This window comes from Gobio gobio, assembly GCF_949357685.1.
Source record: "Gobio gobio genome assembly, chromosome: 17".
Taxonomy (NCBI): Eukaryota; Metazoa; Chordata; class Actinopteri; order Cypriniformes; family Gobionidae; genus Gobio; species Gobio gobio.
The window spans coordinates 44,696,558-44,722,378 of record NC_137110.1 but is presented as its reverse complement, the minus strand read 5'-3'; the positions used below and the strand labels follow the sequence as shown (position 1 = coordinate 44,722,378).

The 25,821-nt window shown below is 40.0% G+C and overlaps 1 protein-coding gene across 1 annotated transcript in view; it reads left to right on the top strand.

Annotated features, from left to right (window-relative positions):
* Positions 1–350: 350 nt before the first annotated feature.
* The window catches only part of sema5bb (sema domain, seven thrombospondin repeats (type 1 and type 1-like), transmembrane domain (TM) and short cytoplasmic domain, (semaphorin) 5Bb), a 116,877-nt gene continuing 91,406 nt past the window's right edge, over positions 351–25,821 (top strand). Inside the window, exon 1 of the mRNA XM_079841124.1 lies at positions 351–470. The gene's annotated coding sequence lies outside the window, so the exon portion shown is untranslated. The remainder of the gene's footprint in view (positions 471–25,821) is intronic.

Here is a 25,821-nt window from a genome sequence, read left to right as displayed (position 1 = left end):
ATCTCAATGGTAAAATGTGTCCCTATCACCCCGAATTCACCTAAAGCCTGTTCCACAAAGGGAACTTTGTGATACTTCGAGATAGTCTTTGAGTCCTGCAGTCTAGTAGAAGCATTTTTATTTGTAATGATCTGTGTTAGTTTAGTGCTACCATATTTTCTTGTCCCAGAGTTGAATTTATTAGTTCTAATGGTTTGTTACTGTTCATGAGCCAAACCGTACGCCAGCATAAAACATTAATATTCATGAGAAAACCTTCCTTATAGGCACGTTACGGAGCAATGGCAACAGGACCTAATTAATATTCATGAGCCAAGCGGTAAGCAGCAGCAGCAGCAGTAGTAGGATTCGTCCCGTCCCGGTGTGAGGCGGTGCTGTCGGCGAGAGCACAGATGCTTTCACAGACCTCAACGGAGTCTTCTGAACATCACATACTCCGAAATCACCCCTGGATTCAGCTGACTAGAGAGGTAAGATCATTGTTGTGGGTTTCCTAACAGTCAGTGCGCTGAATATGACAATGTTTACGAGCAAAACCGCGTATAAAGATAGCTTACGCTCGTAACTGAGTTTCAGAAAAAGTTGTTTCAGGAGATTGTTATCCTTGATGTTTAATATTTTTTTTCGTCCTTCTGAAAACTTGGTTTCCTGTGGCTTTGTCTGTTTTAAGTCTGTTTATTCACGTTACAATTAATAACACTGATTGATTGAAAATGTAATTGTTGTGGTGTAAATAGTAATGTAAGTGTAGGGCACTAGAGGGCGATAGCGAGTCTTCTGGATTGATCACCTGTTATGATTTACAAAAAGTCTGCCTTTGTTTTGTTCATGCGTAGTTTATCCTTAATGAACGGTATATATAATGAATCCCTGCATATAAATTTGGATTCTTAATTATTGAGCCTTGAAGTATTATGTAGGTGGCTTTTGGATGGTTTGAAATTGAATTGGAGACCTTTTTCATGGCAATCAGTAATTCTCCTAGGAATGATTTGTAATGTATGGTCTGAAACTGTAGTCTTATCAGTATGTCTAGTCTAAGCATGAGCGGACATTTTCATATTGCCAGCATGAGCAGGTTTTATTTGAGGTGATGCAGAGCTCCAGTACCACACTTTCATACATCTGGACACACCGTCCTCATATTTCATTAATAACAGCATAACCTCTAGCCTTGTCATAATTACCTCTGCGTGTGATTTCTCCACTGGCTCTCTTCAGCTCTTTGTGAAGTTATTTGTCATCAGAAACATTATGAAATGATTTGAGGAGCACATTTTACTTTCATTTCTTCTTAGAGCCTTTTGTTCGTGTTACAGCCATTATACAGACGTTTTTATTGGACAATTTTTACTCTATATATGCCCCCATACAGACCAAAATATGAGAATTCAATATTTACAACCTGTTTTCCCAGAAGAGAAAAACTGTAAATCTCAAATGCTTTCATTTGCTACAAAGTATAAATAAATGTTCTCACATAACAAAAAGATACAAATGAGATTGTTGACACACAGTAAGTGTTGGGTAAGTTACTCTAAAAAAAAAGTAATTAATACTAGTTACGAATTACATATTCAATAGTGTAATTAGATGACTGTTAAAATGACTCTCCAAAAAGAAATTACTTTTTAAATCCTATATCAACCTCGACTAGGTAAGTGATTCAAGGATAGACATGAAACGTCTCTTTTAATTAATTCAAATAAATAATATAAAACTACATAAATTATTCGTATCAAAGGTGCACTATGTAACATTATTGCAGTAAAATATCCAAAAACCACTAGTCAAGTCAAGTCAACTTTATTTATATAGTGCTTTTAACAATGTAGATTGTTTCAAAGCAGCTTTACAGTGTTAAACAGGAAAATAATGCAGCATAATTTTATTCAGCTGTATAGCCATTCTGGAAAAAACGCTGATGTCATCAGTTCATTTCAATTATCATACAGTGACAGTGTGGGCTTTAGATCAATAATTCGATCAGTAATTTAGTTTAAATGGTTAATTTAGTTTATTATTTAGATTTATTTCGATGTTTAGTTGAAAAATGTTGTGTCCCCAACTGAGCACGCCAAGCCAGAGGCAACAGTGGCAAGGAAACCAAAACCCCATTACATTTACATTTACATTTACATTTAGTCATTTAGCAGACGCTTTTATCCAAAGCGACTTACAAATGAGAGCAATAGAAGCAACTAGAACGGTCAAGGGCTACAGTATGCAAGTGCTGTAACAAGTCTCAGTTAATCTAACACAGAACACACGACAATTTTTTTTTTTTTTTTTTTTTAAATAAATTAGACAGACAGAAAATGAATCGAATGGAATGTTAAGTGCTATTCTTGATTGGTTAGGTGCTGCAGGAAAAGACGTGTCTTTAGCCGTTTTTTGAAAATGGCTACAGACTCGGCGGCTCGAATTGAGATAGGCAGGTCATTCCACCAGGTGGGGGCAGTCCAGGAAAAGGTCCGTGAGAGTGATTTCATGCCTCTTTGGTATGGCACTACAAGGCGTCGTTCACTGGCAGACCGTAAGCTCCTGGAGGGTGTGTAAGTCTGAACAAGCGAGTTTAGGTATATTGGTGCAGAGCCAGTGGTTGCTTTGAAGGCGAGCACCAGTGACTTGAATTTGATGCGAGCAGCTATTGGCAGCCAGTGGAGACTGATGAAGAGAGGCGTGACGTGCGCTCTCTTCGGCTCGTTAAAGACCACCCTCGCCGCTGCATTCTGGATCAGTTGCAAGGGTTTGATAGTGCATGCCGGAAGGCCCGCTAGAAGAGCATTACAGTAGTCCAGTCTGGAGAGAACAAGAGCTTGGACCAGGAGTTGTGTGGCCTGCTCTGATAGGAAGGGTCTGATCCTCCTAATATTGTATAACGCAAATCTGCAGGACCGGGATGTTGCAGTAATGTGGTCAGTGAATTTTAGCTGATCATCAATCACAACTCCAAGATTCCTGGCTGTCCTGGACGGAGTTATGGTTGATGATCCTAGCTGAATGGAGAGATTATGATGAAGTGCTGGGTTGGCTGAGACCACAAGCAGTTCTGTCTTTGGAAGGTTGAGTTGCAGGTGATGTTCCTTCATCCAGGCAGAAATGTCTGTTAGGCAGGCAGCGATACGACCACCAACCGTGGGATCATCTGGTTGAAATGAGAAGTAGAGTTGAGTGTCGTCAGCGTAGCAATGATAGGAAAAGCCATGTTTCTGAATGACAGTTCCCAGTGATGACATGTAGATGGAGAAGAGAAGTGGTCCAAGCACTGAGCCCTGTGGAACTCCAGTGGCTAGATGATGTGACTTAGACACTTCACCTCTCCATGACACTCTGAAGGACCTACCTGAGAGGTAAGACTTGAGCCACTGGAGAGCAGTTCCTGAGATGCCCATCTCCATGAGAGTTGACAGGAGTATCTGGTGGTTAACTGTGTCAAAAGCAGCAGACAAATCCAGTAAGATAAGTACTGTGGATTTGGAAGCCGCTCTTGCCTGTCTCAGTGCTTCGGTAACCGAGAGCAGGGCAGTCTCAGTTGAGTGGCCACTTTTGAAGCCAGATTGGTTGATATCCAGGAGGTTGTTCTGTTCAAGAAACGTAGAGAGCTGGTTAAAAACAACTCGCTCGAGTGTCTTTGCAATGAAAGTGACCTAATGGAGGTGACCTAATGAAGGTGACCTAATGGAGAAAAATAAACCTTGGGAGAAACCAGGCTCAGTCGGGGTGCCAGTTCTCCTCTGGCCAATTAACAAACAGCGTATTATTATTATTATTATTCTGGCAGCTTTACAGCTCGGAGGTCATAATAGATCAGAATATTTGAGGGACCGGGGGCAACATGCTGGAGACGGGTTTATTGAGGATGATGTTGATTAAATAATTATTAAAGTGCAATATTCGAATGATCGGAAGCAACACGCTGGAGACGGGTTTATTGAGGATGACATATCAATTTAAGTATTATTTAATTGTAATATTCGAACAATCTGAGTCAACACGCCGGAGACGAGTTTATTGAGATGCCGTGTCGATGAGGCAGTTGCAGCGGGAGTCTAATCACGGTCTCTGCAGACACTTCGGGGTCCTGTGTTGGTCTTCTCTGGGCGCAGGTCCACCATCTGAACTGGATACGGCCCGGATCCGGCTGACTGCAGTAAACCTCGGGATAAAACAGAGAGACTATCATTAGCGTAGATGCCATTCTTCTGATGATGTAACGAGTACATCAGGTGTTATGGGAAGTGTTCCTGGTTCCAGCTGACCTAGTTAATGCAGCCTAACAATCATTTCATTGAAAAAGTGTTTTATGTGTATGCCACAGTAAAGAGATGTGTTTTTAGTCTAGATTTAAACTGACAGAGTGTGTCTGCTTCCCGAACAATGTTAGGAAGACTGTTCCAGAGTTTTGGAGCTAAGTAGGAAAAGGATCGACCGCCTGCAGTTGATTTGGATATTCTCGGTATTATCAACTGGCCAGAATTTTGAGACCGCAGTAGACGTGATGGAGTATAATATGTTAAGAGCTCGCTCAAGTATTGGGGAGCTAAACCATTTAGTGCTTTGTAAGTAATAAGTAAGATTTTAAAATGTATGCGATGTTTAATAGGCAGCCAGTGCAGTGTTGACAGAACTGGGCTAATATGGTCGTACTTCCTGGTTCTAGTAAGAACTCGAGCTGCTGCGTTTTGGACCAGCTGGAGTTTATTTATTAAGCGAGCAGGGCAACCATCCAGTAGAGCATTACAATAATCTAACCTTGAGGTCATGAACGCATGAACTAACTGTTCAGCATTTTGCATTGAGAGCATGTGCCGTAATTTAGATATATTTTTAAGATGGTAGAAAGCAGTTTTACAGATGCTAGAAACGTGGCTTTCAAACGAAAGATTGGTATCAAAGAGCACACCCAGGTTCCTCACTGACGACGAGGACTTGACAGAACAGCCATCAAGTGTTAGACAGTATTCTAGGTTACTACTTGTGGAGCTTTTTTGTCCAATAATTAAAAATTCAGTTTTTTCTGAATTGAGTTGCAGGAAATTACCGGTCATCCAATGTTTTATATCAGCTATGCATTCCGTTAATCTTGTGAATTGGTAAGTTTCTTCAGGGCGTGAAGAAATATAGAGCTGAGTATCGTCAGCATAACAATGAAAACTAACGCCATGCTTCCTAATGATATCTCCCAGTGGTAGCATGTACAGGGTGAAGAGTAGCGGTCCTAGCACTGAGCCTTGTGGTACTCCATACTGAACTTGCGATCGGTGTGACATCTCTTCATTTACTACTACAAACTGATAACGGTCGCATAGGTATGATTTAAACCATGATAATGCAATTCCACTAATACCTACATAATTTTCGAGTCTATTCAAAAGAATGTTGTGGTCGATAGTATCAAATGCAGCGCTAAGATCGAGTAACACTAATAGAGAGATACAGCCACGATCGGATGATAAGAGTAAATCATTTGTAACTCTGGTGAGAGCAGTCTCAGTGCTATGATACAGTCTAAATCCTGACTGGAAATCCTCACAGATACCATTTCTTTCTAAAAAGGAACATAATTGTGAAGACACTGCCTTTTCAAGTATTTTTGACAGAAAGGGTAGATTTGAGATTGGTCTATAATTGACTAAATCTGTAGGATCAAGTTGCGTTTTTTTAATAAGTGGTTTAATAATAGCCAACTTAAAAGTTTTCGGTACATATCCTAATGACAAAGAAGAATTAATGATATTAAGAAGAGGATCTATGACCTCTGGTAGCATCTCTTTTAATAGCCTAGTCGGTATAGGGTCGAGCATACATGTTGTCGATTTTGATGATTTAACGAGTTTAGCCAATTCTTCTTCTCCTATAGCAGTGAATGAGTGTAATTTTTCCTCAGTGACACTACAATACTCTGTCTGATGTGATACTGTAGTAGACGGCTGCATGGTTAAACATTTTTTCCTAATATTATCAATCTTACATGTGAAGAAGTTCATAAAGTCATTAATGCTGTGCTGTTTACAATCATCAGAAGTTGAAGCTTTATTTTTGGTTAATTTAGCCACTGTATCGAATAAATACCTTGGGTTGTGTTTGTTTTCTTCCAAGAGAGTTGAGAAATAAGCAGATCTAGCAGTTTTTACGGCCTTTCTGTATGTGATCATGTGCTCTTTCCACGAATTACGAAATACCTCTAATTTTGTTTTCTTCCAGCTGCGCTCTATTTTTCTGGCTGCTGTTTTAAGGGCCCGGGTGTGCTCGTTGTACCACGGCGTTGGACTATTTTCTTTAATCTTCTTTAAGCGCAGAGGAGCAACTGTGTCTAAAGTACTGGAAAAGAGAGAGTCAATAGTTTCTGTTGCAACATCGAGTTCTTCTATACTATCTGGGATGCTGAGCAGATGATACTGATGAGGGAGATTATTTAAAAAGCAAAAAATCTTTATTTAAAAAGCACTAGGCCAGTGTTATATATTTTATTTGTTCAGTTATACAATATCCCAAATGTTCCCAGCTATTTGTAAATCATGAAAAAATTGCTATTTTAACCAAGGAACCGGGACGTGTGAGGGAGTCGCCTGTCAATTGCGCCATATCTGCGTTACCCCCGGTTTTATTTTGCAGAAACGCTTTACTCTCACTGCAGTGTGAACAAGTGTCATAGCAGCCGTCGAGCGAACGCACAGAGGAATGTCATAACATAATTTTCAATACACTCAGATGTATCTAATATGATAAACAGAGCTGCGTTACCTCATACTCATGACAGAGAAAGCGGAAATGGCGCCGGCGACTGTGGCATAATAAAAGTCCCGCTGCATTTTGAATAGGCGACCTCTAGTGGACGGAAAGTTTTACATAGTTCACCTTTAACTGACCAAAGTATTACAAATGTGAGAAGGATACAAAAAAACATGCAGTTTAAAGTTAGACTTTACATTTTTATGTTAATTCCATTATAGTATATAATCGTTCTACATTCTATACACAGCATATAGGGAAAAGTGATTAAATTACAGTAACTAGCTATTTACTAAGTAACTAGTTACACCCAACACTGAGTAAGAGTACAGATCTATAAATCTATAAAAAGATTTTTGTATATTGGGAAATTTGAGCATAGTTTGAGACATTATTGAGATCTCTTCAGAAACAGTAATGAAGATTACTAGGCTCTTTTTCTCAAGCAGGAGACTTAATCGAAACAAAAAAAAATATCATTGCTGTGTAGGAGAAAGAACCTATTTTTCTTTTTTGATTTTTGAATAAATAATACCAGACTGAACAAAACGCATTATCACATCAGGTATGTAAACTTAGTTAATAGACGATGCTTTTCATATGCTAATCAGCGGCCTTGGTTTAAAATGAATATGTCTGCATCTCCTCAGCACTAGTAAACATGCTGTAATCTGGGTTAGTACAGGGGTTACTGGATAAAGAAATACCCCAGTTACCATATTCCCCAATGGCCGCGAGCACCGTTTCAGCCATTATCAAACATTTAGAGCTGCATTTTAAAAGTCTGTTACATGAATTATTGCTGCGGCAGGAACAAAATCATTAATGTTTCATGCTGGGGTGAATGAACACAACTGACCCAACAGTCAAGCTATCGACAACAAACCTAAATTCACCTGCTTTAAATGTTCATGTTGTAGATGTAAATTAACTGAATGTATGCAATTAATATTTAAAGTTATAATTATAAACAAATATATTTAAATTGATGTTGAATCATCAACCCTGTTTACTTTCTTACATGTCCCTGGCCGTATTGTGAATGATTTATCAGTATACACTATATTGCCAAAAGTTTTGGAACGCCTGTCTTTACATGCATATGAACTTTAATGACATCCCATTCTTAATCCGTAGCGTTTAATATGGAGTTGGCCCACCTTTTGCAGCTATAACAGCTTCAACTCTTCTGGGAAGGCTTTCCACAAGGTTTAGGAGTGTGTTTATTGGAATTTTTGACCATTCTTCTAGAAGCGCATTTGTGAGGTCAGGCACTGATGTTGGACGAGAAGGCCTGGCTCACAGTCTGCTCGAATTCTATGGGGTTGAGGTCAGGACTCTGTGCAGGCCAGTCAAGTTCCTCCTCACCAAACTCACTCATCCATGTCTTTATGGACCTTGCTTTGTGCACTGGTGCGCAGTCATGTTGTAACAGGAAGGGTCCATCCCCAAACTGTGCCCACAAAGTTGGGAGCATGAAATTGTCCAAAATGTCTTGGTATGCTGAAGCATTAAGAGTTCCTTTCACTGGAACTAAGGGGCCAAGCCCAACCCCTGAAAAACAACCCCACACCATAATCCCCCACCACCAAACTTTACACTTGGCACAATGCAGTCAGGCAAGTAACATTCTCCTGGCAACCGCCAAACCCAGACTCGTCCATCGGATTGCCAGACAGAAGCGTGATTGGTCACTCCAGAGAACACGTCTCCACAGCTCTAGAGTCCAGTGGCGGCGTGCTTACAACACTGCATCCGACACTTTGCATTGCACTTGGTGATGTAAGGCTTGAATGCAGATGCTCAGCAATGGAAAACCATTCCACCAAGCTCTCCACGCACTGTTCTTGAGCTTATATTAAGGCCACACGAAGTTTGGAGGTCTGTGGCTATTGACTCTGCAGAGAGTTGGCGACTTCTGCACACTGTTCTTGAGTTAATCTGAACCACGCTTGAATTCACTGAGCTCCTGAGAGCAACCCATTCTTTCACAAATGTTTGTAGAAGCGTCTGCATGCCTAGGTGCTTGATTTTATACACCTGTGGCCATGGAAGTGATTGGAACACCTGAATTCAATTATTTGGAGGGGGTGTCCCAATACTTTTGGGAATTAAGCCGTGTTTCCACCGAAATTACCCGGAACTATTTGTACCAGGAACTTTTTTCCCAGGAACTTTTTCTCCCCCAGACCTGCTACAATCTGCGTTTCCACCGCGGTCTAAAGTACCGGGGAGAATAGGCAAATTAGTCCGGTGACGTGGGAATGCGCGCGACTGCTTCTCCCAGTTACCGACGGACAGTAATCACTTTTGCGCGATACTGTCTGCAACAATAACAAGTGTAGGTGATGCAAGCAGCGCTGCTTTTGCTGATTATGTACACACATTACCAACACTGTTTATTTAAACGTGCACTTTCACCTGGTTTGACCATTTTAATGCAAAATGGGATGATGGGCAATCCAAAATCTGAATGTGTTGTAATAGCTCAATTCCAAAACAAAACATTTTCTATAAAAGGATAATGAGGTTTCAGTCATGACAGATGTGTGAAAAGTTAATTGAATGAAAACAATAGACTGAATTAAGCAGTTGAAAGATTAGGTACTAGACTGCAAGTATTTTATTTTTTATCACAATAACATCTCTTAACATTCACAAAAAAAAAAAATTCACATGACTAGTATTACAATATGCTTCATTAAATGCATAATTTTAGAGACTTCTTCCTCAAATTTGAAATGAAGCAGGACCACACTTATGGCTTCACTTAAGTTGTGGTTATAAGTTATTATACTACATTCACATAGTTATACATTTAAAAATATAATATTTGGGTTTTCTAGATATGTTTATGTGCATATTCAGAAAGACTTGCGAGCAGCAGCCCTTTTATTTGCTTCCGACACTATATGAATACAATTAGAATGTGGTTATATAGTTAGAATGTGGAAATTAAAGACACAGTGACATTTTACACATTTTACTTTATTTTAGACAGATTAGTTCTTACAAAATTAAAATAAAAGTGTGCAAAGACAAATAAATTACTAGAACAATAAAATGAAAATATAAAATGTGAAAACAACAATATAAAAAAAAGTGTATTTTTCAGTAACCTTTCCAAGAGCTGTGCCAATACGTACAATATATATAGTACAAGTGTGGTAGAGCAAATGCTTCATTCAAGCGGCTGGTCATTGTGGCTACTTCTTGAACGACTGGACAAACTGTCCCTCTGCTGCCGTCTGCTTTCTTCCGCTTCTGACTGGTGGAATGCCAGCTCTTGCCTCCTCATCTCTCCTCGGCCTGGCCATCCAGTAACAGCTGCATATATTGGTCAGTTCTTGTCCATGCTGCAGGACGGCCCGGTTAGCATCCTCCATTTCCCTCAGTGCATCAAAAAAGTCACAGTCCCTTTTCCTTTTCTCTAAGTAGAAAAATTGCACAGAAACACATGGAAATTAATACACAAGGCAACCATGAAACAATAGAAACCATCAATTAATTATTTAAAGTGTTTTCACTACAAATAATGAACAATTGTTTGCCCAGCTTGAACAATGCCCAGTGTGCAATTTTTATCATGGGCAATTTAAGTTTACAATTAAAAACAACAAAACCATTAAGGATTACACATCAGTTTTTAAATATATACACATTTTTGTCAGCTTTATAACGTACTGGTGACCGCGGGGGAAAACACGCTGGTCTCCGTTGCCTGCGATTCATCAGGGCCACTCGTTACGTCTGGAAAAGCACGTTGAAAAAAGTTACTGCAACGTGTTTAAACACGGCAACGAGTTTAATAGATGATACCAAGATGATATATTTACCTTACCTTTACCTTCGGATTCCTGGATGGTTTCCAACAACGCACTAGCCGAGTCTTTCGTTACCGCTGCCCTAGAAAAGGACGGTCTGTGTCCCAGCAATGCGTCCAGGCGGTCATACCACTTGTTGATACGCCGGTCGGAACCGCTCCGGTTGTTATGATCCTTTAATTTCTTGTAATCTTGTCTTAATTTCTTCAACTTCTCTCTGCACTGTTTTCCAGTGTGACTGGAACCGAGCCGATATCTTCAGGTATACCTTTTCATTACGGGTCGCCGTTTCCAGTTCCCGCTGGATGTCCTCCTCCGCATATATGCTCAATAAAGCCTGAACCTCGTCGTCGGTCCATCGGTCGAATTTTTTGTTGAACTCCATTGTTGCAAAAAAAATATTTACTGAACGCAAAACCCACGAAACCCACCTCGCAAAAGACTTGTAATTATGGCGGTGGAAAAAAAAAATAGCTGCGAGAGCTCAACCAATCAGCATGTTCAGCGCCCAAGTCCCACCCCCGAAAGTTCGCGAACTTTTGAAAAGTCCCACCTCGCAAGCAGGGCCGTTTGGAGGGGGAAATATTTACCCGGAACTTCATTTAGACCCTGGTTCCTGCGGTCGAAACACACCGAGTTCCCCCCCAAAGTTCCTGGTTCCGGGGTAAAGTTCCTGCGGTGGAAACGCGGCTTTAGTGTATATTCCAATTGATTTCTGATGAAAAAAAAAATCCATTCCTACATTTCTCTTATTGAATATCACAAGAAAATATGTCACATAACGGAAGCAAAATAAGTAAAACTAGATGAGTATAGTTTGTGAACAAACTGTGGCTAAGTTTGAAATAGTGTGAAATAGTTTGAAAGTTTAGATGGATGGATGGATAAATATACATTTGATAACATTTTGGAGAACAGACAGAAGCAGATAAATAGATTACATAGATGGATAGAAATAATAGATGGATGGATTAGAAATAGATAGATAGATAGATAGATAGATAGATAGATAGATAGATAGATAGATAGATAGATAGATAGATAGATAGATAGATAGATAGATAGATAGATAGATAGATAGATAGATAGATAGATAGATAGATAGATAGATAGATAGATAGATAGATAGATAGATAGATAGATAGATAGATAGATAGATAGATGGAAGAAAGCGTTTAAAGGAATTCAGTACATCGATAAAACAGTTTCAGTTTTTGGCTGAAGCTTTGGGATAAAATAACTTTTAAACCAAAAAGTTTACTCAAAAAGATTTGGTGCTGTCAGAAAGTGGCTCTATGGCCCTTGTAGAGTCTCAGCGATTCTGACAGGTCACCATTGAAATGTGATACCAAAGCAGAGACTTCCCTCTGTCAGCTCAATTAGTCTCCTCGACATGACCCTTCAACCCCATTCTGTCAGCCCTCGCTCTCTGTTTCTCTCATATCTAGCATCGGTAAGTCACTAGAGTGAAGACAGTGTGCAATTTGAGAAACGCCAACCTTGCAGAGTTGGACAAGGACACGGTGGAAAACTTGCTCTCTGAAAGTGTTCGTAACCTCAAGGCTCTTTCAGAGAGCCATCCGAACTCAGTGTCTTGATTTAAATCATCATTCAGCAGCCGCTGGTCCATTAGCTGTCCTAGACACACTTATTTTTATGTGGAATCAATCAGAAATACCCTGAGCTGGGTGCACAAGACAGAAGACTTTTACTAGAGGAAAAGCTTGGAGTATTTCCTTGAAGTGGATGTCCACTCTTCTCAGATGACTTGAAAAGAAACTAGAATGAGGTGTGAATTTGAAGGTATGATTAAAACTGTAACACCATATCGCCCACACAATAGCTTGAGATTGTCTGCACGGGAAACTTGTTGAACCTCACCTCAAATTGTTCACTAAAATGGACAAATCAAGCTAAACTTCAACGATAATAATGCATGGTTGTTTTTCAAGTATATACACCGATCAGGCATAACATTATGACCCCTTTTGCTGACAAAACAGCCCTGACCTATCAACTCCACTAGACCCCTGAAGGTGTGTTGTGGTACCTGGCACAAAGATGTTAGCAGCAGATCCTTTAAGTCCTGTAAGTTGCGAGATGGGGCCTCCATGGATCGGACTTGTTTTTTCAGCACATCCCACAGATGCTCGATTAAATTGAGATCTGGGGAATTTGGAGGCCAAGTCAACACCTCAAACTCGTTGTTGTGCTCCTCAAACCTTTCCTGAACCATTTTTGCTTTGTGGCAGGGCTCATTATCCTGCTGAAAGAGGCCACAGTACAAAAACATTATATGTGAAAAATGAAAAATGACCATATGTGAAAAATTTCCAATATAGAAGACTTTTGGAAAAAGCTTTCATCAGGGTTCTTAAAGGGCAGGTCTGGGGAAGCTATTACATCAGCACAGTGAAACTTTTAATTGGTGACATTTTCCTGGTAATTCCTTCTTGTTGTGAACACTGAAAAATAGCAGTAGTTCCAATATTTTGTAAAGTTTATGCTTGAAATTAAGCAAAAGCCCAATATTTTGGTGCTGTCAATCTCCTATCTACCAAAACAACATAAAATGATCATTTGTACTCATACAACTCATAACTTAAATTTCTGTCTTGACCTCACGCAGGTCTATAGAAAGGTTTCTCAAGGCTTGGGCAGGCAAGAATATAGTTCTATATAAATATACGTATTTTATGATCCTGTTATAGTTTTGCCCTGGTCACTTTTCACTTTCGTTGTATGGAAAATGGCTGTAATATCCTTCAAAAAATGTTTGTCTAAAAGAAATTCAATATACATTCTCTTAAAAAAATGCTTTAAAGGTCCCATGGCATGGCATTTTTCTATTATTTTATAATGTTTCCTGAGGTGTACTTATATTGTTAGTATGACTTTTACATCATAAAATGTCATAATTTAGAAATAAAAGGCATTTTTTCTATACTGCTGTTTGCCCTCTGGCTGAATGCCCTGCTTCAAGAGGCGTGTCTGCTGTGAGACTTCAGTAAAAACGCCCACTGTTGTGATTGGCTGACATCTTTGCATTTTAAATTAGCGGAGGGGGCGTGGTTTAACGAGGCACGAGCAGGCACGAGTCTGCCAGAGACGGATGGACCGTAGTTCACTTCTCATCAGTTCTCTCAGCATGTCTCAGTTCAGGGTGAACTGTTACAGCATATACTTCAGGTTATTAGTTTATTTCTAGTCAGAGGGGCTGTCACTCATGTCAGAAAGTTAGTAACTTTAGTAAATTATGGATCAGCGCTGACTCGAGACGCGAACAGTTTAGAACGATTCAGTCCGATTTGGTGAACTGATTCGGTTCACTAAAAAGAACCGATTCAAAAGAATGATTCGTTCGCGAACCGGACATCACGGAGACGGAGCGATTGCTAACAAACTTATTTATAGTAACTTACTGAGTTATGAGAGCGCTGTCTGTCAGCGCGAGTTTATTGTGTTTGTATCTGAGAGTTCTGAATAAACACGAGTCCCAGTCATGCCGAGTCCGTCTTCATCATTATTACCAACTTTGTAACACATGCAATGTACCATTACAGCGAGATGAACGAGTTAGTAAGTGTTGAGTATAGCATTATTTCTAGATATGTTCCAATCATATGAATAGCGTCAGTGACGCGCATTGAGTAACTTACACAGCGCAAACAAAGACACAACAGCAGTAATCGAATGTAATCCAGTTTATTGTGGGGAAAGCTGGCTAGCCTAGCCGGATACGCTCACGCTTACCCTCCTTCTGCTTAATCTCTGGCCGTGTTTGGCTCCTCCGCTGTGGGCAGATGCAGTACTGGGGGTCGGGGATGTTGAAGGCCGAGCTTCGGCGTGTGTGAGGTTTATCTCTAAAGATGTTACTCTGCCGATGTTGAGCAGAAACTCATGACTGTATGCACATTGTAGAACAGATAGACGCGACGAGGACATACAAAAACACTGACTCACAAGATAGAAAACACGAAAACACCGTTCTGTCGGGAGAGAGAGAAGCCGCTGCGTGTGCACGAATAATAAATAATTAGCTACACATAAGAAATCAATGATCACAGATCAGAAGGAACTGAAAAAAGACTTCTGTTTTCATTTGTACATCCAAACACTGAGAAACTGCCAGCGTTCACTCGTTCACAAGTAATGATCTCTCGAGCGCTTGCATGGGCGTGCCAGATTCTCTGGGCGGAGGAAAGGGAGGTAACCGCTCCTGCTTGGACGTCAAACCAGGAGACTTCAGGATTGGCTCGTCTGGCCTGTCATTTTCTCAAAGGCAGAGAAAGACAGCCAGAACTCGGTTTTACATCGATCAACATTTCTATCCACTTGGGGACAATATTCAGGCTAGGGGAACTCATATTAATGTTGAAAAACCTCATAAAATGAAAATTTTATGCCATGGGACCTTTAATAAATTTTGAAATGGTAGCTTCTGAAGTGAAGGACATTTAGGACATTTTACTTAAGAACAAGACATTTTAATTATTTTGCAGTGCACATGAACATGTGATCAGTAGTCAATGCATCAGGGCCAACTAATTTTTCTAGGTCAATGTTTTGCTATACACTAAAACTACCAATGGTAATGAATATGCTTCCTACAGAACTACGCATGAGTGCCCTGCTAAATATTCATGTGGAACAATGTAGAGATTATGCATGGACTCAAAATAGGGTAAAAGATGTTATCAGTGCAATCAGAACGTATTATTCATTAAATTGTTCAGCTAGATGTGCAATTATCCAGAAACTTGAGTATACGAAGAAATAAACTGCTGGAGTGCACTTAGCAGTACCAGTCGGTTTTGGACACACCTGACCTAACGGAATTTGTATTTCTCATGACTTTTTGATTTAAAGACGTATGTTTAAATGCTTGAAATTAGTTTTGTATACAAATATAAATTGTGCCAACATATAAATAGGTTCACAAAACTACAATTATTCTTTTTTTAATGGAGAAATTGGACAAGATTTGTTCGTTTTACTGGAATTATCCCTGTGTTGAACAGACGAAGTGTGTGTGTGTGTGTGTGTGTGTGTGTGTGTGTGTGTGTGTGTGTGTGTGTGTGTGTGTGTGTGTGTGTGTAACAGCAGGTATTTTTTTATATAAAGTAGTTAGTGCATGATTGGGTTTAAGTGAAGCTGCCACAGTAAAGGTCAAGTTCACCGCTGCTTTAAAGTCAGGTTAATCAAGTCAGTGAAGACCAAATTAGACCTTGCTCATCCTAGAAATGGCCATTTTTGTTGATTACAACAGGGACAAAATGCAGTAATTCCACAATTTCATTAGGTCTCTAAGATTAAAGCAAGTGAAAATGTGAAAACGACAAAACGTTTAGGAGATTTTATTTAAAATGTAAGACTTTTTGGTGACCAAGGGCTGTTGAGCTACATAAAAAGTAATGTAAGAATTAGCCTAGAGTAAGAAATAAGGTGTATAACTGATGATTTATTGATTGATTTATTGGTTGATTGAAGCGTGTATGAATTACATGAATCTGTGCAGCTCTAAACACTGTTTGGTAGCAGCATCTTTACTAACAATAACTGTTAAAAGAACAATATGTAAGATTTTTAGATTAAAATATCCAAAACCCACTAAAACAATGTTATATATTTAGTTGACTTGTGTACTTGTATTATCCCAATCATTTCCAACAATGCTTAAATCCAGAGAAATCAGCAATTTTAACCAGCACCTGTCAATGGCGTTGTTACTTTCGTAGAAAACATTTATTCACCAAAGACGATTTAATATATTATGTGTTTTATTAGACAGGTGAGCAACTGTTTGGATACCTTTATCGACAAAAATCGAATCATTGCTGTATAGCTCATTCACACCAAGTTTTGAATAAGCAAACTCTAGTGACGAAAATTACTCAGGGCTCGACATCAACGCTTGTCCGGGACAAGTGGATTTTTTGAAGGGGCAAGTGAAAGAGAATTTTACTTGTTCGACCGTACAAGTATCCTGATTAAAACGTCAATAACAAAAAATAGTTTTTATATTTATAACATATGATACAGTTAAACAGCATCACACACTAGGGCTGCTCGATTATGGAAAAAATCATAATCACGATTATTTTGGTCAATATTGAAATCACGATTATGTAACACGATTATTTCACATGACTTTGGGAATGTGTTGCATTTATTAAAAATACACCTTTCAACAATTCAATTGAAATTGTAACATTTGTTGTACTTTTTGAACTATTAAAATACATAATATAACATATATTCAAATCAAAGTATTAAAGTATTCACGTAAAAATGATAACCACAAATAAATAAGATCAACAATATGGTTCGGCTAGATATGCTTTTCAGGTATGCCTAACATTAGTTTTCAGGTACAGAAATGTATCAAATGTAAAATAACATTGCATATTTGAGTGCATAAATTAAAGATTAATCCTATTAAACTTACAAAAGCTATTCAATCAAGAGCAGTGAGTGATGTCCTTGTCTTTTGTTGTTTGACATTAAACAGACAGCAGTAAAGGCTACTGCCCCTTTAAGACCTATAATGCTCGGATATGCGTCGTCTTTCTCGACTGTATAAAGTTTACTCAAGGCATATACAGACTATGTCTGCTAGGATACTCATCAAGATGGACATGTTGACATACGCTTTGTGTGAGTTTGTCCGTTCAAGAGCAAGTCTTGAAAGAGAACTCAATATTTGCGCGCTGAGAGACGTGTGCGCGCTCTCGGATGAGCGCACAGAGACAAATTTTCTCACAGCGCGCGCTACTTCTCATTCGCGTCTTCTGGCACTAAACCCGGGTGATGACGGCGAAAACGACTGGTCATATTCAAACATACGGCAGCACTCGTATGCATTGAACAAAGTTTACAAAGAGAGAATTATTTGAAAAATATGAAGGAAAAAAAGGACGTTTACACGGCACCCCTGCTCTCGTCAGTTTTTGTTTCTTTATTAGATTGTCATAGATCACTCTGTGTATAATTTTCAAGTGGTTAAACAAATTCGTGGTGTTCCCTTGCGTTGCAGCCACTACCATGTAGCAAATCTTGCACGCAGCATGTTTCTGCTCGTCATCTGATTCCTCGAAGCCAAACTGTTCCCAGACAACAGAGTTGATTTTGCCTTTTTTGCTCACCAAACGCTGCTGTAACTGCACTCCTTCTGCCATCTTTACTCACGCCGAGTTTTTAAATTCCAGCGGATGAAATGCACACGAGTCACGAGACTCACGACCTGAGAGAGATTGTGGCTTCGGGAGGGGCGGATGTGCGCGTTTCATTCAGAACGCAAGACAAAATGAGTGTTCTTGCAAAACTGAACATGGCAATATAATCGTTTTTTCTCGATTGTACTATTTTGGTGATCGTTGGGAGGCAAAATCGAAATCGAAATCGAAATTCGATTAATTGCACAGCCCTATCACACACCCAAGAGTGCTGTTTTCCTGAATACCATCACGACTGAAAATGACACTGATTTCATATGACAGTTCCGTAAACAATGAATTAACATTAAGTCACTTACATTTTAGATGCAATATTGACTGATTTTGTTCTATTTCAGCAGCGAAAATAGTTCCAAACAACAAAGTTTCAAACAGCAGAACCGCAACGGTGTGTTACTGAATGATTCAGCGTTTTGAATGGATCGGTTGAATCAAAGATTCAATTACCTATTCGTAAACGACTGCGGCCCTGTCCCAAATGGCATCCTAAACCCTTGTGGTCTTCCTCTGAGTCCGTACTTTCACAACGTAATGCCGCTTTGACTGCCAGGAGGAAGTCCGCTGTGTAACTCGGCAGAAGTGCACATCGAGGGCGCATATCGACCACAAAGGGGGCGGTCGCGAGCACCCTTCTGAGACCTAAAATGACAAACGGGACACCCTACAATCTCGTGGACTGAAGGGACATACCCACGCAACCGAAAAGTGCACATGAAGTATGCCATTTTGGGACAGGGCCTGCCTCATACTTGAATGAATCAGCCATTTGAATGAATCGTTTGAATGAATCGTTTGAATGAATGACTCAATGGGCCCTATTTTAACGATCTGAAACGCAAGTGTCAAAGCGCGAAGCGCAAGTAACTTTGTGGGCGGGTCTCGGCGCTGTTGCTATTTTCCCGGTGGGATAAATGGCTCTTGCGCCCGGCGCAAATCTAAAATGGGTTGGTCTGAAGTAGCTTCATTATTCATAGGTGTGGTTTGGGCGTAACGTGAATAAACCAATCAGAGCGTCATCCAACATTCCCTGTAAAAGCAGGTGCGCAAGTTCCATAATGGATTGCTATTATTATGGCGTATTTACCAGGCGCACGCCAGGAGCGGTTCACAGCCGAGGAGACTGATGTTCTTGTAAGAGCAGTGAAAGACAGAGAAGTGAAGTTGTATGGGGATGGGAGAAACCCACCCAAAATAGCGTCGGTTAAACAGGCGTGGGAGGAAATAGCCACAATTGTTTCATCAGCTGGCATCCCCAGGACGTCGCACCAGTGATGCGCTACAATGACATCAGAAGACAGGGAAAGTCCAAGCTTGCCAGCATCAATCGGGCACGCCGTGTAACGGGAGGTGGATCTGCCTCTACTCAGGACCTGACGCCAGCAGAGGACATCGCTGCGTCCACCCTCACCGATTTTTTTTCCTGGTTCTTGACGGACAAACCAATTTGTTAGATGTCCTTATATACATATATGTCTTGCCAGAAGTTGCCACTATTGGGCAAACAGGTCTCCTTAATTATTAGACTACAATTAGCCTGAATAATTTGTAAGCTAGATTTATGCCTATTTTTCCACATCTTCGTGGCACACCACAATGATTTCCGTCATCTCATGTGTTAATATTTTTTAGTGTAACAATTTATGATTTGCAAAAATAACTGTTGCATCTGTGTAGATTACATGAGCAAAGTGTATACGCGTTGTGCACGCTATACATTATGGTCAAGCATGCGCCCTTAAAATAGCATAATGAACAACGCGCAACGCGCCACTGACTTTAGACTAGGTTTTTTCTGGTCAGTGGCGCAATTGTTTAATGGAACAGCAAAATAGCACCAGGGATTGTTTGCGCCGGAACACGCCTCCTTTTTTGCGCTGAACCGCCCAGGTAGCGCAAGTTCATTCACTAGTTTAGCGACGTGCTTCTGTGGAGGGAAAAGCGCGCTTTGCGCGGGTGCAAAATAGGAATGACACATGCGTCGGTGTACAAAGTCAATTGCGCTGGGTGCAAGATAGGGCCCCAATGACTCACTCATAAAGACTCACCTGCTGCCACCTACTGGTGGTTTAGTTTCGTATTTAAACATACTTTCCAACATTTCTTATTTGTTTATTCAAAAATACAAATCTCATAACATTATTTAATGCAGTTGTAATTTTTCAGTGTAAATAATTGTATTTGATTGGTAACAGCCTTATAGTGACTTATTTTAATTTATTGTATAGATCAAATTTAAGAATATAATATTGAAAGCTGAAGCATAGCCTATATTTAACAAGATTAGGGGGGAAAATGCCCTTTATAAAAGGTAAAAATATCACAAATATGCAGATTTAAATATGTCAAAGCTGGTGAGAATATTGCTTCAGAATAAATTATAAGCACATTAAAAAGGCTTAATGTCGAGCCCTGATTACATATTGTGCCTTTAACTGTTCTACTAATTATAATAATTCTACAGAATGAGTATGTGTCTAATATACCCTCTCTTGCTTAGTTGCCTCCTCACCTGCTCATCTTTCTTCCAACCTCAGCTTAAACCTCAGCAGCACCCTATTACAGTAAACTAAACCACTAGCTGAGCTCTAAACCTCAGGTTAGACCCAAAACACATCTCCCTATACTAGCGCTACTGTTCTCCACTTCACCCTGCATCGCTTGTGGTCAGGAAGTGGAAGGAGGATGGAGAAAAGATGGTTTGGGGGAAAACTGGGTGGAGACCCACACCTGTGATGAGGAACTGTGTGTTTTCCATATCGGTTGCCTCATGTTGAGATGGCGAATGCATGAATTGGGCTGGAGTAGCTGTGTTAGGGGTCGTTTGTGGAAGCTGATTGGAGTAAACCACAGAAGCTCTGCAGCGAGACCCAGAGGGGCTGCCGGACAACACTACCAAGCTTGTGTAAAATGGGTAAAGCTAAATGTTTTAAATATTAAAGCAAATATTGCTTTTCCCAAGGCCCTGACCGCACAGTGACGTGCTCTGTCAGGCACAAGAGAGTCATTGATGCCTCTCGCCGAGGTGGGGTGTGTTGTGTTTTAAGGGGGGTCTGTGCACCTCGAGGCTGGGTTAGTCAAACAAGCAGGTCTTTTTCAACTGTTTTTATAAGGCACAATTGCTTTCTTTCTCCCTATCTGTCCATCCATCTGATTAGTGTAAAGGTTTTTACACTACTGCTTGACAAGCCTCTAATGAAAAAAGGGAAAAAATTTAATATGCATATTAAATTTGGAGGGACCTGCTTGCTTTTTGCACTTTCCATATGCATGTATGAATGTTTGAGTGAAGGTTTCATGTAAAGTATTATGTAAACATTTGTTTTTTGGGCTTTACAAATAAAGTTTTACTACTTACTTTAAATTTGCCCTCTTGGAGTAGCTAAAATGTTTGTTTTTTTCTAATTATAAAAGCCTACACTATAAAAAAAAAAAAGGTTCTATATAGCACCAAAAATGGTTCTTGGCTCATAATCATAGGGGAACCTTTTTTAGTGCTATATAGCACCAATTTTGGTGCTTCAGTGGTTCTTCAGAGGTTCTTTGACAAAGGTGCTATATAGCACCACTACCATATACAGAACATGTATATGGTAGTCTGGGAAGGCTTTCCACAAGGTTTAGGAGTGTGTTTATTGGAATTTTTGACCATTCTTCTAGAAGCGCATTTGTGAGGTCAGGCACTGATGTTGGACGAGAAGGCCTGGCTCACAGTCTGCTCGAATTCTATGGGGTTGAGGTCAGGACTCTGTGCAGGCCAGTCAAGTTCCTCCTCACCAAACTCACTCATCCATGTCTTTATGGACCTTGCTTTGTGCACTGGTGCGCAGTCATTTTGGAACAGGAAGGGGCCATCCCCAAACTGTTCCCACAAAGTAGGCAGCATGAAATTGTCCAAAATGTCTTGGTAAGCTGAAGCATTAGGAGTTCCTATCACTGGAACTAAGGGGCCAAGCCCAACCCCTGAAAAACAACCCCACACCATAACCCCCCCCCCCCCCCCCCTCCACCAAACTTTACACTTGGCACAATGCAGTCAGGCAAGTACCGTTCTCCTGGCAACCGCCAAACCCAGACTCGTCCATCGGATTGCCAGACAGAAGCGTGATTGGTCACTCCTGAGAACACGTCTCCACAGCTCTAGAGTCCAGTGGCGGCGTGCTTTACACCACTGCATCCGACACTTTGCATTGCACTTGGTGATGTAAGGCTTGAATGCAGATGCTCAGCAATGGAAAACCATTCCACCAAGCTCTCTACGCACTGTTCTTGAGCTTATATTAAGGCCACACGAAGTTTGGAGGTCTGTGGCTATTGACTCTGCAGAGAGTTGGCGACTTCTGCACACTGTTCTTGAGTTAATCTGAACCACGCTTGAATTCACTGAGCTCCTGAGAGCAACCCATTCTTTCACAAATGTTTGTAGAAGCGTCTGCATGCCTAGGTGCTTGATTTTATACACCTGTGGCCATGGAAGTGATTGGAACACCTGAATTCAATTATTTGGTGGGGGTGTCCCAATACTTTTGGGAATTAGTGTATATTCCAATTGATTTCTGATGAAAAAAAAAAATCCAGTCCTACATTTCTCTTATTGAATATCACTAGAAAATATGTCACATAACGGAAGCAAAATAAGTAAAACTAGATGAGTACAGTTTGTGAACAAACTGTGGCTTAAGTTTGAAATAGTGTGAAATAGTTTGAAAGTTTAGATGGATGGATGGATAAATATACATTTGATAACATTTTGGAGAACAGACAGAAGCAGATAGATAGATTACATAGATGGATAGAAATAATAGATGGATGGATTAGAAATAGATAGATTAGAAATATTAGATAGATAGATAGATAGATAGATAGATAGATAGATAGATAGATAGATAGATAGATAGATAGATAGATAGATAGATAGATAGATAGATAGATAGATAGATAGATAGATAGATAGATACTCTAAAAAAAAAGGTTATATGGCACCAAAAATGGTTCTTGGCTCGTAATCATATAGGGGAACCTTTTTTAGTGCTATATAGCACCAATTTTGGTGCTTCAGTGGTTCTTCAGCGGTTCTTCAGAGGTTCTTCACCGGTTCTTTGACTAAGGTGCTATATAGCACCTCTGAAGAACCGCTGAAGAACCACTGAAGCACCAAAATTGGTGCTATACACTCTAAAAAAAAGGCTCGTAATCATAGGGGAACCTTTTTTAGTGCTATATAGCACCAATTTTGGTGCTTCAGTGGTTCTTCAGCGGTTCTTCAGAGGTGCTAAATAGCACCTTAGTCAAAGAACCAGTGAAGAACCTCTGAAGAACCGCTGAAGAACCACTGAAGCACCAAAATTGGTGCTATATAGCACTAAAAAAGGTTCCCCTATGATTACGAGCCAAGAACCATTTTTGGTGCTATATAGAACCTTTTTTTTTAGAGTGTATATATAATTTTTTTTGCGCAAAAAAAAACAACCCTCAAACGTACGTTCACGAGAGCACCACGGCGCATGCGTGTTGTGTTGACGTGAGAGCAGATGTTGTTGTGTGAACGTGTGTTGGAGATCAATATTTTGATATTAATATTTTTGTGCAACCAAAGCACTCGTCACTTCATAAAATTGAGGTTAATCCACTGGAGTCACATGGATTACTTTAATGATGTCTTCACTACCTTTCTGGAGCTTGAAAGTGGTAGTTGCGTAGCTGTCAATGGAGGGACAGAAAACTCTCAGATTTAATTGGAAATATCTTCATTTGTGTTCCGAAGATGAACGAAAGTCTTACGGGTTTGAAACGACATGACGGTGAGTAAATAATGACAGAATTTTCATTTTTTAGTGAACTAAAGCCTTTAAACTTAGCTCAAATTAATATTGCTGTGATGGACAAATTGTCTGACATGAGGCTTGTTCACACCAAGAATGATAACTATATTGATTATTATAAGAATAATTAGTGTCAACAGATAATACCAGTCAATAACATTCTGTTTATTATAACCACGCGCTGTAGTTTTGTCATCTGCTGCCACTTTAAATGTTTGAGCTCTTTATCGGCAGGTAGATTTTGATGGGCTGTGAATGTTTTTATCAGCTGGAAAATTGCTCTGAAAGTGATTCCACTGCTATCATTCCTCTGTCTCATTGTTGGTATATTGATGTGGACTATAAAAAATATAGTTATTGTTACAGTTATCGTCCTTGGTATGAAAGGCCCATTACAATTTTCAGCATCCACCAGGTAAAACAGGTAAAAAAAACATGCCTTGACCAGAATACCATAGATATGCCCTATTAATCAACCAGAACACCCTAGGAACCACCTAGAAATGTGCCATGGGATTCAAAACACCTTCTGGCAACCATCGACAGCACCCTGGCTTTATATTTGCGAGTTTTGCACTGTGTTGTAGAGCTATAGGTTTAACTCTAAATGTGTTTAACAATATTGACTGCTGTCAGGGTGTGAATTGCAGTGAAACTTCCGACTCTGTAGTCGAGATTCACACTTTTGATGTAGGTATTCCCATATTAATTTGTGAGTTGTTTGACATTGTGGTGTGTGACGAAGCCACAGAGATGAGCTGTGTTTTCTAGCAATGAAATAAATCTAGTTGATTAAGAATTTCTTACACAATGAAAATGCTGCACGAGTGTTCACTGATTTAAATGAATATTTTATCTTAAAATGAACATTCTGGCATCATTTACTAGTTTACAAATTTATTTTTGTTCTGTTGATCAAGTGTTATTTCAGTATCACTGAGATACTAATATAGATTGTATTAAAGGGGTGGTAAAACACATTGTTTTGAAGGCTTGATTGTGTTTGTGGGGTGCTCTGTAACATGTGTTAATGCTTCGTTTAAAAAAAAAAAATCATTATTTTTCATATATTTGACCTTTATTCTACACTGCTCTGTCCCTCCTTGTAAAACGGTCTGATGCTTTCCGGGTTGTATGAAGCCAGTCCCTCAAAAATGCGCAATGGGCTCAGATTGGTTAGCTGGCCCAGTGTGTTGTGATTCGCTAACCGAACGTCACGCCCCTTACCTTACCGGAGGCTGTGCTTTGGTCAGTATTAGAAACGATGGCGTCAATAAAACCATATGAGCCCGAATCAGACCCAGAACATTTGAGTGAAGATGATCGAGCAGAACCTGTTCAGTCCTAATGAGTAAAGACTGCGGATCTATAGTGATCGCTACTGAATGGCACTGTTACTTTTGTATTTTTAGAACGATTATAGCCAAATATCTGTCGCAAGAACTATTTACCCAAAACACTAAACACTGGCTTTACTATAGTAGCCAAATCACACACAGAACCATGTTTAGCATGCCTGTAGATAAATAATACATAAAAGCTCTAATCAAAGAATCATTTACACTAATGCCAAGTTCGCTGTTGAGATTTTAACGTTAGTGTTTGTAACGTTAGGTGTTCGTCGGATAACGTTAAGTATGAATAAGCATTTAACAGACTGGTTTGCAGAACAGTGTTGTCATCTGTTTACTTCCTTGCTACAACCTATTACAGGAAAACACATCGATGAAAAATAAATCAGACTTACAGGTTGTGGCCCGTGAACAGCTTCTGTTTGTAAATCCAGCTTTCAGGTCAAGCCGTTGTGCATATCCTGCATTGAACTCGCGAACATTGTGAAAGTTTTCCTCCGTGAAATGTGCTGCGAGAGGGAGCCCCGCGCGCGTCGTGCATTCACACACTGGCAGTGTTTGTCTTATGCAGCTGACGTTGTGCAAATCCGGTGTTGAACTCGCGAACATTGTGAGAGTTTTCCTCCGTGAGATGTGCTGCGGGAGCCCCGCACGTGCCTGTTCCCTTCTGTCTCATACACACGTGCATATAACATGCTGTATGTTAAACGCTCTGCAACGCACCCCTGTCCCTATGAAGGCTGAACAAAGCAAGTACCCCAGACCTGCAATCTGGATGAATATAACAGCGTTTCCTCGGCATCGCGGCAACAACACTCCAGCCTAACTATACCACAACAGCGCCGCGATACAAAAT